Source organism: Protopterus annectens, chromosome 13.part0, assembly GCF_019279795.1.
Source record: "Protopterus annectens isolate FY-2018-M chromosome 13.part0, PAN1.0, whole genome shotgun sequence".
In the NCBI taxonomy this organism is placed as follows: domain Eukaryota; kingdom Metazoa; phylum Chordata; order Ceratodontiformes; family Protopteridae; genus Protopterus; species Protopterus annectens.
The window spans coordinates 43620149-43639730 of NC_056747.1; positions in this window are offsets into that span (position 1 = coordinate 43620149).

Genomic DNA, 19582 nt, shown 5'->3' on the forward strand with positions numbered 1-19582 from the left:
GAGATACTCTATCCTTGTGAAATACCAGGTATGGTGGTTTGACACATAAGGCTTGAAGTTCTGAAACTCGCCTGGCTGATGTAATAGCGACTAGAAGGGCAGTCTTCCAAGAAAGAAATTTTAAGTCACAGGTTGCTGCCGGCTCAAAGGGAGGTGCGGTTAATGCACCTAACACTACGTTAAGGTCCCACGGTGGTGCGGGATGAGATATAGGGGGCCGTAGAAGCCAAGCTCCTTTAATAAAAGCTTTGCACAACTTGTTGCTCATTAAAGGTGGTTCTACGCTCTTGTGAAAATTGGAAATAGCTGCCAATTGAACTTTGATGGTAGACACTGAACAACCCTGGTTGAACAGGGAAGTTAAAAATTTCAGAACCTCTGACACCGAGGCTGTCATAGGGTCTAATCCTTGGAGTTGGGCCCAAATAGCAAACCTCTTCCATTTACTGCTATACATCTTTTTAGTAGAAGTCTTGTGGGCCGAGGACAAAATATGCATGACTTCAGGGTCGAAAGAATGGCTCCTAACTATGGTCGGAAGAGGAGTAGCCAAGCTGCTAGCTTCAATGAATGGAGGGACTGATGGAGCTGTCCTGACTGATGCGTCAAGAGGTCCAGAACTTGGTCCAGGAACCAGGGACCCTCCAACGCATATTTGTGAAGAAAGGGGAACCAGATTTGATGAGGCCAGTATGGGGCGATTAGAATCATTTTGCTTTCCAAGCGAATCGCCTTCTGAATCATCTTGGGGAGAAGAGGAACCGGTGGAAAGGCGTATAGCAGACTGGGGGGCCAAGCTTGGACCAGAGCATCTTTGGGGATCTCCCCCAGAACTGGGGTGAGAGAGAAGAACTGCTGGCATTTTGTGTTGAAGGGAGTTGCGAAAAGATCGCAACATGGAGTTCCCCATCTCGTGAAAATCTGTGTTACCACTCTGTCGTTCAAGGACCATTCGTGAGGAGAGAGAATAGTCCTGCTCAGTCTGTCGGCTATCACATTAGATCTCCCCGGAATGTGTGTTGCCACCAGAAAATGTTTGGTAGCAATTGCCCAATCCCATACCTTCATGGCCTCTCTGCAAAGGGGGCAAGACCTGGTCCCTCCTTGCTTGTTCAAGTACCAGACTACCAACATGTTGTCGGACTGAATGGCTATCGTACCCTGGGGGAGGTGATCATGCAGTGCTTGCAACGTTAAAAGCACCGCCCTCATTTCCAGGATATTGATGTGGAGAAGACTCTCGTCGGAGTGCCACATGCCTTGGACTGACCTGTCCAGATAATGCCCCCCCCTGTCTGGGAGGCGTCCGTAGTCAACGTGGCCGAGGGGGATGGGGGAACGAAGGGTCACCCCTGATCCAGGTTGGAGGAAAGAAGCCACCAACGAAGATCCTGTTTGCACGTCTCTGTGATCAATATGTGGTGACTGAGGGGAAAGTCTTGATAAGACCACTGGACTGAGAGGAGCCACTGGAGTATCCTCATATGCAACCTTGTCAAGGGGACGAGAAGAATGGTGGCTGACATGGAACCCAACAGCTGCAGGACCATTCTCGCTGGAGCGCGACGTTGGAGGAGTAACGCCCGAACCTGAGACTGCAGTGTTGCTATCCTTTCCGCAGGAAGATAGACTCGCATCTGCCTTGAGTCTATTTCTGCACCAATAAGCAGAATACGCTGTGATGGCAGCAATACGGATTTTGCCCAATTGAAGGTGATTCTTAAGGAGTTGCCTAGGGAGATAGTGGCTGCTAGAGTTTTTAAGAGTAGATGCCTGGAGGTGGCAGTTAGGAGCCAGTCGTCTAGGTATGGAAACACCTGGAATCCTAGACTTCTCAGGTGAGCAGTCACCACTGCCAAACATTTGGTGAACACCCAGGGGGCTGTGGTGAGACCAAAGGGCAGTGCACGGAACTGGAAATGACTGTCTCCTAGGCTGAAGCGCAAGTGTCTCCTTGACACCTGATCTATCAGAATGTGATAATAGGTGTCTTTGAGATCTATGGAGCACATCCAAACACCCTTCTCCAAAAGCGGGAGAATGGATTGCAAGGTGACCATCCAGAATTTGGACTTTTTCACTGATCGGTTTAACCTGCTGAGATCCAAAATGGGCCTCAAGTCCCCGGTCTTTTTTGGTACCAAAAAGAATCTTGAGTAAGTTCCTGATCCGGCCTGATCTGCGGGGACAGGTTGGATGACTCCTTTTTGAAGCAGCTTCGAAATTTCGCTGGCTGCCAGATCCCGTTGACTGGGTGGCGGGTCCGGGATTCTTTGGGATGGTGGGGGGGTTGAGAGAAGGGAATGGTGTAACCTCCGGCGATGATTCGGAGCACCCATTGGTCCTGAGTGATACTTTCCCAGGCCTTTAGGTGCCTCAAAAAACAACCCCCAACTGGCTCCAGAGCTGCACAGTCGGGCACTCCTTCAGGGATGCTGGAAGGAGGAGGAGCCACAAAAGGACTCGTGGTCTCCAGTGTTGCGGGGGCCTCTGCCGCCTCTGGGACGGCGTCTCCCTGAAAAATTTCCCCCTCCTCTGCCTCTAGAAGGGGATTCGCTCTGCTGCGACGAGTAAGGCTTTTGAGACTTACGGAACCACATTTTCCCTCCTCTTCGAGCCTTGGGATAAGGTCTGAAGGGAGTGGAAAACCGGGCCCCTACAGCAGTTAAAGTCTTACCCTCCTGTTCGCAGCGAGTCAAAGTGTCCTTTACCTTGGGTCCAAACAGAGAGGACCCATTGAAGGGGGCATCGGCAAAGGAAGACTTAAAGGCCTCCACAAAGTGACACAGGTGTAGCCAGGCTTGTCTCCGTAGAGCAACACCTGTGCCCGCCGCTCTGCTCGCTCCTTTGGCTGCATATGAAATGAGCCTCATGGATGAGTTGGATAACGAGGACAGGGTAGCCAACTGGGAGTTAACTGTCTGGGCTAACTGCTCAGGTAAGTTACCGGAGAGGGTATCCGAAAGCTCCTTGACCAGATCCCTCTGCAGTCTCGTGAAATGCGTCAAGTAGTTCAGAGACCTTAATGTAAAGGTTGCTGAAGTAAGGGTGCGCTTCCCGTACCGATCCATGCTCCTAGACTCCTTATTAGGAGGATGGACGGACGTTGAAGCCTCTGCCACATCTTGCTGGGTGGCAGATGCCACCACCAAGGCATCTACAGCCACACCTTTGGAAAGAAAGTCCTTATCAGGGGGTGCCAAAAGGAATTTATTGGGGCGAGCTGGCACCGGTTCAACAGAGTCCGGGTGTTCCCACACCCTTCGAGAGATCAAATCCAGAAGCTCATTGAAGGGTGGAGACACCCAGGAGGCGGAGGGCTGAGCCCCGAAGGCCTTGAGGAACACTGACTCCTCAGCAGAAGGGGGTTTGGACTGCCAGTCGCCTCGTTGCTTAAGGATCTCCAAGAAGTCCGCAAAGGATACATCATCCGAGGACGACTTGGGGGACCCTTCTGCATCATCGAGGTCGGTGTCTGAGGTGAGAGACTCATCAGGGGAGTCGATGTGCTTCCTCTTGCACTGTCTCTTCCTCGGAGGTTCCTCCGAAGACACTTCGGAGGGACCTCCAGGAAGAAGGGAACCCTCGATGGGGGTAACCTCTGGCCCAAGGGGTCCGCTGTCGTGAGACAGGGGGATTGCAAAGGAGCCAGTCTCCGTGCCAAGGGAAGGTGGTGGTGAGATGGTAGAAGTGGCCAGAGAGGATTTGGCCAAGGCACTCCTCATGGCCTTGAAGGCGGGACCCCCAGAGTCCTGGGATGGTTCAACCCCCAAGGCCACAACAGCAGTGGGAACAACCGCTGCCAATGCACCGAGAGGGAGGCTCGGAACCGAAAGGATCGGTCCCGAAGCGTCCCCCAGGGCTGACAGAGGAGGTCCGCGTACCGAACCCCGACCCGAAGGGTGAGTTTGGAGTTAGGGTCGAAACCGACCCGACAACCTCCACCGGCTCCACCAACACCGACTCCAACGGCGCCGAAGCTGTTGGAGGAGGAACCGAGATAGCAGGGTGGGAAACCGGCTCCGGAGCCGACTGGGCTGGAGCCAAGACCAACTTTTGAAAGACCGGAGACTGAAAAAGCCTTTGAAGCACCCTGTCTACATCCGAATCAGACATCCTTGACGACCGAGAAGAGACCGACCGGGTCCGAGTCGACTTCTCCGCCAGCTCTGAAAGACTGGGGGACCGGCTCCGTATGGTTTCGAGAAGTATCAGCGCCGAGGGAGATTCCACTACCACTGCAATTTCCCTCGGAGCCGATGGGGACTTCGGCACCAAAGGGAAAGAGTCTGAGCGGGCAACCCTCATCAGCTCCGAAGGCAGTGGAGCCAATGGAGATGACTCGCCTCTCGACGCCCGAGCTCTCGACTCCAAAGCCAGAGGAGTCGAGGCTGGAGACATCGAGGCAGACCATTCCACCCTCGGCTCCGAAGTCCGTGGAGCCGACGGAGAAGCCTGCCTTGCCTTTTTAGCTGCCAGATCCGACGGGCTGGTTGGAGCCGAAGATTTTTTCTTCCTCGAAGGGGAAGAAGAAGAAGATAAGGCTTCCTCAAAGGAAGGGGTAATGAGCCCTTTCAAAATCAATTTATTTTTCCTCTCTTGAAGCACGCGAGAGGAAAAAGTGTTGCAAATGCTACAGGATTCCTGGAGGTGCTTCGGGCCCAAACAGTAAACACAGAAGGAATGGTCGTCCGTAATGGACATTTTATAATTGCACTTCAAACATTTTTTGAACCCTGATGGTCTATGTTCCTTCGACATGGTTAAGATACTCTAAACTTCGAAGAGTACACCAAAAAAACTACACAAACTACACAAACTACCAACACTAACAAAAGCGCAGGATAGGGCAAGGCCCCACCGACTCAACTCACAAAAAATACAATTTTACCACAAAAATCATAAATACGCAATCACACAACAACAAGTAGCTGTTAAAACAGCTTTTGGGTCAGTTTTTGCAGAAAATTTGACAGAAATTTATGTCACAAAGAGGTACTTAGCTCAGCCAAGTCTGAGACCACGTCTATGCTTCAGAAGCGGCAAACGAGATCTGGGGAAGCAGTAGTGGTGCATCCTGGGATATGAGGTAACTCAGCCAGTAAGAGACTGTGTTCTATTGTATAGCGGCTGAGTCGGAGCCGAGGATCGGCTCCGAACCCATCTGTAGAGAATGTAGGCGAGATAGGATTACATTACATCCCAGCTTCACATATGAGACATATACCAACCTTCTGACTGAGACAACAATGTCCAGAGCAAACAAGCATGGTCCCCACCTTGCAAAAATGAAAGGGCTATGCCTACCTAACCTATCATTTTATAGCAGTGTCCTGAATTCACATTGAGAACTGCAATTACCACACAGCAGGCTGCATGCAATTATTAAATGGTGGGCACCAATTGGTGCAGAGGCCATCACATGCACATGTGCAGATACCTAGAAAAGCAGCCTGTATCTGCTGTCCACACATGCAATAATATCATTGCACCAACTGGGAGAGAGAGAGAGAGAGAGCGCGAGCAAGAGAGACAGACAGAGACAGACAGACAGACAGATGGATACAAACAGGCAGTAGGAGACAGACACTGAAAACAAACAGCAACAGAGGAAACCAAAACTAAAAAAAAAAAAATACAACACCTACAACAAACGGAGGTGAGGAATACAAAGGTAAGGTATCTAACAGATATGTATTTGCTGACATCCGAAAGATGTGTCTGAAAGGTATCCTACATACTGTGAATCATCCATATGTGGCAGCAGTCTGTATCCATATGTACATGCACATTTGCATAGGGCAAGGGACATACTGCAGCTGTTAGTGAAGGCTGGACATATGTATGTTGTTGAAGGCTGCTATGTGCACATATGTATGTAGGTTGTAGTGTGTGGCATTGCAGACAGCAAGCATTGCCGGTATATGTCATGTAGTGATTAAACGCTGTGGGACTGAGCTACAGGCAGTGAGGCCTGCTACAGCTATATGGCCCGAGGACAGCAGAATGCATTCTGCACAACATTGTGCAATAGTATTACATAACTGTATGGCTCACAACTGTTGCATAATTGACATCCCCACCATGAAGGGTGGGCAGTATATGTGCCTATATGTGCAGCTATATGTGTACAGCAATGGATGTTTAGATGTATGTGTATATATACATGTATATATGTGTGTGTGTGTGTGTGTGTGTGTGTGTGTGTGTGTGTGTGTGTGTGTGTATATATATATATATATATATATATATATATATATAGATAGATAGATATATATATATAGATAGATAGATATATAGATATATATAGATATATAGAAATATAGATATATAGAATTATAGATATATAGATATATATATATATATATATATATATATATATATATATATATATAGATATATATAGATATATATATATATATATATATATAGATATATATATAAATATATATATATATATATATATATATATATATATATATATATATATATATATATATGTGTTCCTATGACTTAAGAAAAATTTCATTTCACCTAATTGTCATAACAGTTCATTACATCGATTTTAGGTAGGGGGCTTTCCCACACCCCCAATGTGGGTCTGCCCCACACCCCCTAACTATATATATCAACTCCAGGGTCGCACAACATTGGGGAAGGGGGCAAATGCTTGTCGATGTAATGAACTTTCGACGAAATGAAAGTTAGGTGAAATGAAATTTCGACAAAGTCATAGGAACCCATATATATATATATATATATATATATATATATATATATATATATAGAGAGAGAGAGAGAGAGGGAGACACGGGGTCATATGTACTGCAACAGGTGCCTGTTGTCCAAGGCATGGACTGAACACCAGTGTTGATACTGCAGTGCCATACCCCATTCCAAAACACTTTACGCAGTAACTGCCACATAGGTGGTAGCCTGCCTAACACTGAAGGTGTCAGAAGGGAACACGGGACACAGGTGGACAGTAGGCTCCCCTTTGATAATCACAGTGCCACAGTAGTCATGTAATCTGTGTACGTGGTACGTGTCATCACAAAATGTGCATCATCTAGGGAAATATAGGTCAGTGTTCCCCTCTACACATCACAATGCCCCATGTTGGTATGTATCTCACATGACAACTACAGCAAGTGGACAGGCCACAGACATACCTAACAATGAGTAATACTGCCCTCAAACACATGCCCTATGCAGACTGACTCACAAAACCACAGCTAGAATGCGTTGCATACCGCCCACCCAGAGGTTACCACTGCCGGACATGCAGAGGTATGTCACACCCATAGAAGTCGGCCAACCACCATGACAACACCTCACAATCCCTCCGGGCTACAAGACCTAGGGCCCTAATCCTTGTCACCTCACTAAACAGCACATGCTGGAGGTACAGGTTCCTATCCACAAATATGCCATACTCGGGACTAAACCACCCAGCATTAACAAACAAGGCTTCTCATTAACAGATGTCATATATACCCCTGATAATTGTTTTGGAGACAGGTAATATGCCCTGGGAGTCACCTCTGTGTATCCGGTTGACAGGAGCAAGTGAAATCACATTACATGTGTGTCAAAGGGCAGGATAGCATATGGCTAGGCTGCTCTGGGCCCTAGGGCCAATAGCGTATTACCTACCTATGACACAATGCACACACACATGTACTCAGTGCAATACCTGCTATGTGAGGTGGAATGAGTGTGACAGTGACTGTGTGCAAGGTTTGTAAAGGTGTGATAGCTTAGTGTGAGGTTGTGTCTGTCATGGTAGTTTGTGTCCTAGGTGTGAGGCCAGAGAAAGATGTGTCAGTTATTGGGATGCAGACATAGTAGAATGGCATATATTGTGACATAGTTCCTTGTGTATGACTGTGGTGTCCCACTGTAGGCTGAAGCAATACATGTATGCTCAGTAAGTGGTACTGCTGGTGACTCCAGCTCACATATGAACTGTTGTACTACCTGAAGCTGTAGGCCTAAACAGCACAATATGGTGTATGGTCACAGTCCCTGGTAACACTGTCTTGTGTGTTTCCTGTAGTCTGCACAGATTACATACCTCAGGCATAGGTATCTGTAAGTAGGGGCACACAGTACTATAAGGTACACAGGTAATGCTCATCTGTGTCGGCATACATCTATGTGTTGTATGTATGTCTGATGTGTGTGTAATGATGCTTGTACCATGCCCGCAATCACATGTGTGTTACAGGGTATGTGTGTGCACCTAGCAACATGTATACTCTGTTACAGCAGTATGCCAGCTATATTAACAACTGTGCACATATGTTAGGTAGGGGTATGGCATCAAAGATTAGGGTGCTTTACTGGTAATACTGTAAATGTACATGACATTCATTGCATTGGATGACATATTTCTTCATGCATTAGCTTGATATATACCCCCAGGGCAAGGTTGTGCATTGTATTCCAAGCAGTGCGCCGACTACTGGTGTATACTGGTTTGTTATATGGAGTGTGGCAGGCACTGTCAGCCAGTTGTGGGCTGAGCACTGATATGTGGTATTGAACGTGTGTATCCTCTGATAGACAGATAGATGCTATATATGGCAGTTAAGTGATATCTGTACTTCATAATGTTAAGTGTGCCACATGACATGCTCACACATATAGTTTAATTGTCTTCCAGGGTTATGGCTCATCAATGTAATCCATCGTATTCAGCTGCGGAGGAGCAGGAAATTCTGAACAGCCTAGTGCAGCACTATAACCTGCTTTTTTCCAGGGCCAACCAGCACCAGCATGAGCGTACTGCACTGTGGCAAGACCTTGTTTGCTGGGTAAATGACATAGGCATGCATAACTGGACATATGAGCAGGTACGCCATCACTGCAGTGATTTAGTTAGACATGCCTGGCAGCATGCGTCTGATATCATAGGTTCATAGGTTCATAGGTTTATACTAGGCTATCTGCCCTAAGGCACTTATAAGCCTAGCCCAGAGTTTTTGTGGCTTACGCCACCCCTTATGTTAAAAAATACTGTGCCCATTAGTTTGTTGTGCCTCTGTCCAGCAGTGACACAGAGATGATTCCCAGGGTAAACCTACGATCTCCCATCCACCGGTCAAGATTTCTCTTGAACAGAGCCAGCGAGGTGCTCTGCCTCACATGGACCGGGATTTTATTCCACAACATATGTAGTAAGGGGTAGGGAACTCATAGGTTCATAGGTTCATAGATTAGTACTAGGCTAACTGCCTTTGTGGGCCATTTTTAAGCCTAGCCAATTACCCCATGTGAGAATCAAACCCTGCACCTTTGGTTTATAAGGCAAATACCTTAACCATTATGCCAACCTCCATAGGCAACAGCTTGCCACAGGTGGTGAGGTGGCCATATGCCCCCCCTCACCAGAGTGGAGGAGCTGTTCCTAAGCATGGTGGCTCCTGGCCTACAGCAGCAACAGCATCACACATGTGTCATCATGGAGGCCGGAGCCTCCCAGCAGGATGACATGGAGCGTGTAGGTAATACGCCCTAGCTGTAGACTACCGTTACCTGTATTGTTAGAATATGCATATGTGAGATGTGTACTGCGTGTTTAGCAGTTGTGCTGCCTAACGTGTGCAATACTGATATTTGGAATAGTATCTGTACAACTGTGACTGTTGACTGTTGTTTCACTGTCATTTAGCACACTCATAGTAGCAATGCCACAGTTGTGGCCACTGACAAACTGTGTCATATTCTTCTAGGTCCCTCTGGTGTGACAGCAGGGCAGACGATACATGCTGGTGAGTGTGTTAATACTTTAATATTGGTAATGAAATGTGCATGTCATAGGTGAGGTGTAGGCCATGTACACGTAACACACCTACGCATAATGCATGCTGTGCATGTTTGCTGTAAGACATCAATTATCTCAGTAAAGTCAGTAGCTGCCTCAATCACATGCAATGCACAGTGCAGCAGACAGAATTGTGGCAACACTGTACTGCACATTGGATATGCATAGTTGCTACAGCTGTACACAACAGAACACATTTATCATACGCAGTACACGAAAACATGCTACATTTGGCATTACCACACACCCGCTGTAAGGTCACGCACACACACGTGATGTACCTCAGGGGAAGAGGCCTATCATGGGGCTGTGCAACACTCTGCAACACATAACACAGTCATGTTAGGCAATGCTTCCTATTGGGCACCTCACACACCCATGTACAAGGTGGCTGTGTAATTGTGAATGTAGCCACGGCACTGCAGTTCAGGTACAACATGCTAGGCGGTGGTCTTGCACACATTAGTAATTGTGAGTGACCAAAAGATGCATGTTGATGATGGCACAGGGTACTACACCCCATCCAGTTACAGTGACCACAGTACTACTCATAGCAGTCATTGCTTTGCACCTCAATGTTGTGTGTGTGCAAACATATGCACCTATACACAATATGCATAGCATGTTGTGTGTGTGCTTACATATGCCAGTATATACAATATGCACAGCAGTCACCATCCAAACAAAGTGTCACATATATGTCCTGGAATGCTAGTGGGTGTATAGGTCACTTGACACACATTGTGTATGTGTCGTGTTTAATGTTGCAGTCATGTAGCATGCCATGCCATGTCTGGCACCGACATATCTGCAATATGTCCCACACTCACCATAACCACTGTACACTGGCCATGTCGAGCATTGGGATTCCTTCATGTCAACATGCACCACACATCCCGTGTGTGTACATAGCATGCATGTGCTACACCCGTGCCCACTATTATCTGCTATGGACACAGACACTGTACTCAGACATGGATATCTATGTGTCACACAGATAACACATGCAGCCATGGCATGTATACTTGTGAGTGATGGTGCACAGGGCATTGCAGAGCTGATAATACCTGCACAGCAATGTTGTGTCCATGTACACATTGTGTTCCAGGGTGTAGCCAATCACTGAACAACTACACAGTTGCATCAAAGCCATGTATACTGCCATTTAATAGGGGTGTCTACACTTGCACTGCATGGTCTTGTGCAACACATATTCTGCATGCTGACACGTGTGTGGTGACTGTTTACCTTGTGATACTGACACCCACCTTTCCCCACTATAGAGTATGTGTTGGATTGCTGGTATGTGTGTGTATGTGCTGTAGTGAGGAGTGTATTAGTGTTCATGTGTTCATGTGTGCATGTGTGCTTGTGTGCATGTGTGCATGTGTCCATGTGTTCATGTGTGCATGTGTGCATGTGTTCATGTGTGCATGTGTGCATGTGTGCATGTGTTCATGTGTGCATGTGTTCGTGTATGCATGTGTGCATGTGTGCATGTGTTCATGTGCAGACTGTAAAGTGTGTTTCCTGTCTTCCTCTCACAGGTGCTGAGTTAGGGGTTGGCGAAAGCAGCAGACAACCTGAAGCCACTGCCATGAATAGTGGTGATGATGAGACATGTATTTTGGCACAGGAAGGTTTGACAGGGTCTGTCGTTGGTCCGCCAATCAACAGTACATAGTGTTCAACCCCATCTATGTGCACACTCATACTGTCAATACATCCCTCACCACCAATGGCCATAGGCGAGGGACAGCATGCAGTTGACATTGACCAGGAGAGTGTGGTACCCATGGCACTTGCATCCCCTCACAGCAGCCATAGCCATATTCCTGGAATGGTACCACATAGGCGGTGGTCCAGGGGTTCTCGGGGGAGCTCCGCTGGTCATATTGCCCCTGGCAGGCGTGCCCTCACAGATTTTACAACGTCCTGTATGTTCTGGGCTATAATGCAGGCTCAGGCATGTATGGAACAGTACACCAGGCAGAGACTGAGGGCACAGACGGCAGAGGGCACATTACACCGCTATCAATGACAGCATCCTTAGACAAAATAGTACTAAGAATAGATTCCTTATATAGGATTTACATAATTGACATCACCAAATTGATTGAACAGACAGAACATTTAAAGAAACAGTACATTAGAATATACTAATGCAAAAATAAACCACTATAAATATTAAATTACTATCTAAAAAACATATTTATACTAATATAATATATCACAATACCCTATAAAAATTAGGGAGAAAAAAAAAATATATATATATATATATATATATATATATATATATATATATATATATATATATGTGTGTATTAAAATAGAATAGAAGAATAAAATTATTATAATAAATTATCTCATAAGTGCCCTCATTTTTAAGATGCTACCTATGGAAATTGAATCATTTAAACCTGGGTAGACCATGGCATTAAATTTTAACTGTCTGATGAAGTTTACCTATGTGAAGTAAACAAAAGAGCTAACATTATTTATCTGTGACTGGGTGTTTTTCTTCAAATTCGTGTTCCTGTTGGTTTGAAGTTTCATTTTAATGACAGCATCCTTGACCTTGCCGGTGCCATCCGGACTTACACCGAGGTCATTGATAGATGTTGGGAGGAGACATTAGATGCCCTCCACAACATATCTTCCATGAGCCAGGACCGTGCGGGAAGGTTGCGACGTCGACGCATGCCAGCAACAGCAACAGCTGGCAGTGGTCGCGGATGGCCCACAGTTCACAGCCGCTCCCGTAGTGGCAGTACCAGCTCCAGCAATGCTGGGGCTGGCCTGTCCATTGACCGTCCCAGTAGACCACGTGCATGTGGCTCTGGCCAGTCCCAGCAGGGACATGGGCCCAGTCATCATACCTCTGCCTCTGATGACAGTACCCAGTCAGGGTTGGTACCCGATACTGTCCATAGCACCCCTGCCAGGCACAGGTACTGTGTCCGTGGCCGGAGACAGTGATCTGTACAGCCTAGCAGGTACAGTCTGTGGTTGTCCCACAAACTACCATATATGGCAGCCACATGGTGGAGCTGTGTGCATGCAGACACACACACATTAACCAAACAACTAGGGCTCAAACATACACACACACATTGCATCAACATTGGCCCATGCTGTACTGTTGTCCCCCCCCACACACACACAGACATGTCAATTGGATGGGTCAATGTCAGGCTCTGGCAAACAAAACACCCTGTGCATATGATGATACCTGTGTCGCCTCCTGTCATCTGCAACATTGACGGAGGAACAGGCTAACATGGTGCTGATGCACAGGGTGACACTATAGCAGTGTAGCAATAATAGCAAGTTGTCAACAAGGAAGTGTAACAACATCCTTGTAGGTATATCTGAGCAGACATTATGCACCAAAGCTCTGATTGTCAATGTAGCATTGTTTACACCACTGTTAGGTCTGAGTATGTATTGTCCACCCATGTGCCACTTGGCTGAAGTGTAATGTGTTGCCAGCATGTGTTAGTGAGTGAACAGTATGTGTGTGATGTGTGCAGTACAGATTAGCAAGTGTACATCTGTGAACATGGTGGGTGTGCTCTGTCTGCATGTACGTGCATAGTGGACACATGGGACGTGTGGCATACCCTGTCGTACACATTGTTAACATCTCATAGTATCTTTCAATGGCCAGTATGCATTCTACTACAGTTATGTACTAACATGGGTAGACGTGTGTATGACATGGGTTGACACTATGCTGTGGGTGATACCATTAATATCTGTCAATGATTTGCGGTCTGGTAGTATACACAACCTCAACAGCATGACTATAAGCAATCATTGGATGATGTCCTGACAAATGACACACAGTCATAGGGAGCTCAGTAACAATTGGATCCTTCCGGTGCTACACTATAACACTATCCAGTGGTAATGACCGCCACCCATTCCTGTGACCACACCTGTTTGGCATATAGCCCCCTTAGGTACATGCAAACACACTAGGGATGTGTCCATCCAAATCTGGAAATGCATGCATTGGCCTACAATGCATTCCCTGGATGGGAAGCATATCCTACACAAGGGTATCATACAGATGGATACCTGTTGTCTGATACATGCTGTATAGCAGTAAGCCGACTATGGCATAGTCATCCTCATGTACTATACATACTATCCCATCTTTACCACACAGGAGGTAGCCCTCAACATGTATGTTGGGTACCAATGTGTACATACAGCCTCATGTTATGTCATGTGTCCCTTGGTATCCACATATCCATAGGTATTGTGGAGTCCCAATGTGTATCACATAAGACATTAGAGGCCTGAATGCATATCCACAAGGCAGTTGTACACCTATAAAGACTGTCCATTATTGGCAGTCTTTGTTGTGTATGAACATGTCTGACATATACCCCAGGCATATACCCTCACTCACACTACTATTAAGTAACTGTCATGGGGTGTGTGTGCCACAGATGACCTTGGCCACAGAACACGACAGTGGATGGCCTTGTCACATACATACATATGTGACCTACGATCTGAGAAGCAGTGGCACAACCTGTCAATGGAAACAAATGTATTCATACAGCATGCAGGCTTCACACCTATGTACTGATTGAGGGGACATGTACACATATATATTTGCCATGCAGATACCTGATGTGTGCAATGCCCTTACTGTTTTAATCATAATATGTCATACCATAGTAAAAGCAAAACCCACACAGTATTGACCAACAGTGACACACACACAGTCAGCATTTGCAGGCTTTAAACCCCTACCTAACTATGTTATGATACTAGAGAGCGATGCATTAACATGGCGTGCTATTTGCTTCACTGGGTGGTTTCCTTTCTCCATCTGTATTTGTAGGATGGTGACATCATCAGTCTTTCCAAAGAGGAATTACCCCTTTTAGTGTGTTTTCCCAGTGTCCAAAAAGGCATTTTTTTCAAAGACAATTGCACACATACACACCCCCTCCCCACCCACACACACACAGTCCACATTTGCAGGATCCAAACCCCTACCTAACTATGTTATGATATCAGAGAGCGATGCATTAACACGGCGCGCTATTTGCTTTACTGGGTGGTTTCCCTTCTCCGGCTGTATTTGTAGAATGGTGACATCATCAGTCTTTCCAAAGAGGAATGTACCTCTTTTAGTGTGTTTTCCCAGTCTCCAAAAAGGGCACTCCTTTCAAAGACAATTGCACACATACACAGTCAGCGTTTGCAGGATCCAAACCTCTACCTAACTATGTTATGATACTAGAAAGTGATGCATTAACACGGCACGCTATTTGCTTTACTGGGTGGTTTCCCTTCTCTGGCTATATTTGTAGGATGGTGACATCATCAGTCTTTCCAAAGAGGAATGTACCTCTTTTAGTGTGTTTTCCCAGTCTCCAAAAAGGGCACTCCTTTCAAAGACAATTGTACAAATACACACACACACACAGTCAGTGTTTGTAGGATCCAAACCCCTCCCTAACTATGTTATGATACTGAAGAGAGAAACGCATTACCATGGCGTGCTATTTGCTTTACTGGCTGGTTTCCCTTCTCCTGCTGTATTTGTAGGATGGTGACATCATCAGACTTTCCAAAGAGGAATGTACCTCTTTTAGTAAGTTTTCCCAGTCTCCAAAAAGGGAACACCTCTCAAAGTAAACTGCACACACGCATGCACACACACAGTTTGCAGGATTCAAACCGCTACCTAACTATGTTCTGATACTAGAGAGAGACGCATTAACACAGCGCGCTATTTGCTTTACTAGCTGGTTTCCCTTCTCCTGCTGTAATGGTGACATCATCAGACTTTCCAAAGAGGAATGTACCTCTTTTAGTGAGTTTTCCCAGTCTCCAAAAAGGGAACACTTCTCAAAGTAAACTACAGACACACGCACAGTTTGCAGGATTCAAACCGCTACCTAAGTATGTTATGATACTTGAGAAAGACACATTAACATGGCATGCTATTTGCTTTACTGGCTGGTTTTCCTTCTCCTGCTGTATTTGTAGGATGGTGACATCATCAGACTTTCCAAAGAGAAATGTACCTCTTTTAGTGAGTTTTCCCAGTCTCCAAAAAGGGAACACCTCTCAAAGGAAACTGCACACATACCCCCCAAACACACACACATTCACGGGTTGCAGGATTCAAACCCCTACCTAACTATGCTATGATACTAGAGAGAGAGAGAGAGATGCATTAACACAGCACACTATTTGCTTTACTGGCTGGTTTCCCTTCTCCTGCTGTATTTATAGGATGGTGACATCATCAGACTGGACAAGGTGATGTGTGTACACTTTGTTTTATGCCATTCCAGGAATGGTCCATGTGGGTCAGCAGGTGTCAACAGCTTGAACAAGACCTCATAATCCTTACCTTGTGTGATCTATCTGTGGACACATTGACATTCCATCATATGTCAACACATATTTATGCACAGCTTGTTGGTTTTGTGGATACTACATGTGTCTGGGATGTTGATAAAGGGCTATTCAAAGTCTATGTGACACATGTGTAGATGTGTTCATTGATGTATGTCCTGGGTGGCTGCCTTGCAAACAGTCTAGCATGCTTGGGAACCATGATCCACACATGAACATACCACAGTTGGTAGGGTTGTGTGTATGTCAGCTTCGAATAGCTCTGTTTATGACTGCAACCATGATGGACTCCATGACCTTGCAGATCAGACTTCGTAGGTGTACTGGACTTGACTTCCCACGGTGTGTTGTGCACCAACACTTGTGGGGAGTGCCATATGTAGCTGTGACACATTCAATGGTTCCACATCCTTTGTAGGGGGTGAGGCTCAGCTGACTGTTCAGGTGCAGGGTCTGTTTGTTCTGTAGTTTGTGCATGACACATATTGGGAATCAGTGTATTGTAGCTGCTCATCCATTCTACATGTGATATCTCCTGGTATGATGATATGGACTATTGTCAGTGGGAGGTGGGTATGTACATATGGGCCTGTCAGGATGTCAGCATTGTCAGTCAGGTACAGTTGACCCTGACTCAGGACATATATGGGTGTACATTGCTATTTATGACATAGCTGAAGGAGGTGTCATGATTCAGTCTGGACTCCTTCTCAGCTACTCTTTACAAAACACCAACAAATATGAGCACTAATCTCTGTTACACTCTTTTACACACTTAACACCCTACTGATCCTTTGTGATCAGGCTACAGAGTATGTCATCATAATATCCTGGCATGTCCAGGGGTCGGTTTCGTGTGTACTCTCCAGTCCAGCTGGTGGATATTGTGATATTGACACAATGTCACATCTGCCTCATGTACACAGACAACCCTTTCCTCCTCCTGACAAACTCAGATATATGTGTGAGATGCACCTATATAGACATACAGGGTGCTGAACTCTCGACCCATGACTGGCACAGTCTATCAGGTGGTGAAGGTAACCACACACACCACATATCAGTCTCACATATCCTCTAGCAACAGCACTCAAACCACATTATCACACATAGACATACTTGGATGCTGTAAATGTACTCTGCCTAAGCAGCAGAGACCTCCAAAGCAGACACACACACAACTGCTACCCCACTACAATACCCACATATCACATAGTTCACAATGTCAGTGTGCACACAGTCACTGCCCTTCGGGCTAAACAACACACCTAATGCACTTGTAATAGGCGACACTTATTTTCAGATGCACTGACGTACCACTCACCAGCCCTAACAAGGGAATAGTCACTTTGGGTTGTCTGTCGGGTGCCAGGATCTGCCGCATAACACAGGCAGTCAGGTCACTCCAAAGCAAGTACAGGACTGGCACCATCATTGTCCATGCTGGTGCGTAAAACCTCAGACATTACTCCCTGGACCACATGACATGATACATGGAGGAACACTCTGATCATGCAGCCCAGGCCAGTATGACCCTGACCTTGTCTAGCATCTTACACTCACCAATTATGATGTCACGGTATACAGACACACATATCACGTTTAACAGTTGCCTAACAAATTTGTTTCATTCATAGGTGATACAGTGTCTGTCAGCCTATGGTGACATGCTCAACATGCCACGTAGCTTCACTATGGACAGCTTGCACCTGTCACCCTTGGACTTTCAAATGCTGGCTAAGGCTCTTGCTACCACCATAGTGCCTTTTTTAAGCAGAGCTCAAAAGACAAACCCACCTCCATAGACATTACAGGTTAAATGAAACTAAGGGTAATGCTGCTCAACACCAGATGTGCTACCCTCATATTGCGGCCACTCAGGACTCTCCTCAGTATGGAGGATAGCGATATCTGTGCACTAACAGACGCCTGGTTCAGGCTCGCTTATGCACACCAGCACTACCATGTTATGTTTCATACCATGCTTTCTGACAACAAGACTTGGAACAGACAACACAACTAGGGCGAGTATCCATATACATCACAGATACACACACCTCCGGGTTAGTAGCACTGCACAAAGCATCACAGACCATACATATAAAACTACCATTGTGCAAAACTGCCTTTCAGTTTGTTGCCTGCTACAGACCACCCTCCCAAACTCAGGAACCACACTCGGCTTTCATGGGAACTATGGAGAATATGAAGGTCTCCACAAACACCATTATATTGTGTGACTTCATATACACAAATATTGACTGGGGATACTACTCAAGCCCCAACACCCTCATCCAACAGTTGCTACAATTTGTAGACTCATATGCTATGGCACAACCAGTCAGCACAGCCACAAGGGAAAATACATATTGGACCTGATCATCACCAACATGGGGACTCTATGTTCCACACCAGTGATATACCCCTCATTGGTAAGATCAGAACATACATGTATCTCACTGGACATACATATACCCTCCACACACCCATCCTGGGTAATCTTGGTGAACTTCTCATGAGCCAACATCTCACTTCAACAAAGCAAGGTGGTATCCTTCAGAGACCCTGAGACAGTGGCAAATATGGCTCACACTGCTGAATCCTTTACATACACATTCTATGGACACCTAGTGGAGTGCATGGATTCTGCTATCCCAAATAACAACAGGACTCACTACTCTAATGGCAGGGGACCTGTCTGGTAGACTCCAGCCATTAATAAGCTGTACAACATCAGGAGGATGCTACTACATGATAGAGCACAATCCCAGACTGGGAAGGCATCTGTGATCTGTACTAGCAGACAGCTACGATCACTCATGAACTTTTCTAAGGGCCGCTTCTACCGGACAATTGCACCAGACACGTAGGACTATCACACGGCCTTCTTCAGTTATGTCAGGAACCTGGGTAGACACTCACTGATATGCTGTGAGTTACTGCATACTGACTAAACATACCCTGAACCCACTGGCATTGCCAACATCCTGGCAAACAGGTTCAGCACAGATGTCTCCCCCCCATCCCCCCTAAGGAGCAACTATCCATCGCAACAGAGTATAACCTCCCTGGCATCACACAGTAACAGGTGAATGCTTCCCTCCCCAAAGTGTACATCACAGTATCAATGGGACCATATGGTGTCCCGGCCTGCATCTTACATGAGCTTCATGACAGATGTAACCCTCACATTACATTACTGTTCAATATCAGAGTTACTACAGGATATGTACCGAAGGAATGGCATACAGTGACAGTGGTCCCACTCCACAGAGTTGGTGCCACAACGGACCACAGACAATATTGCCCTATAAGCCTAACTAGCCTGTTCTGCAAAGCTATTGAGCGTATTGTCAT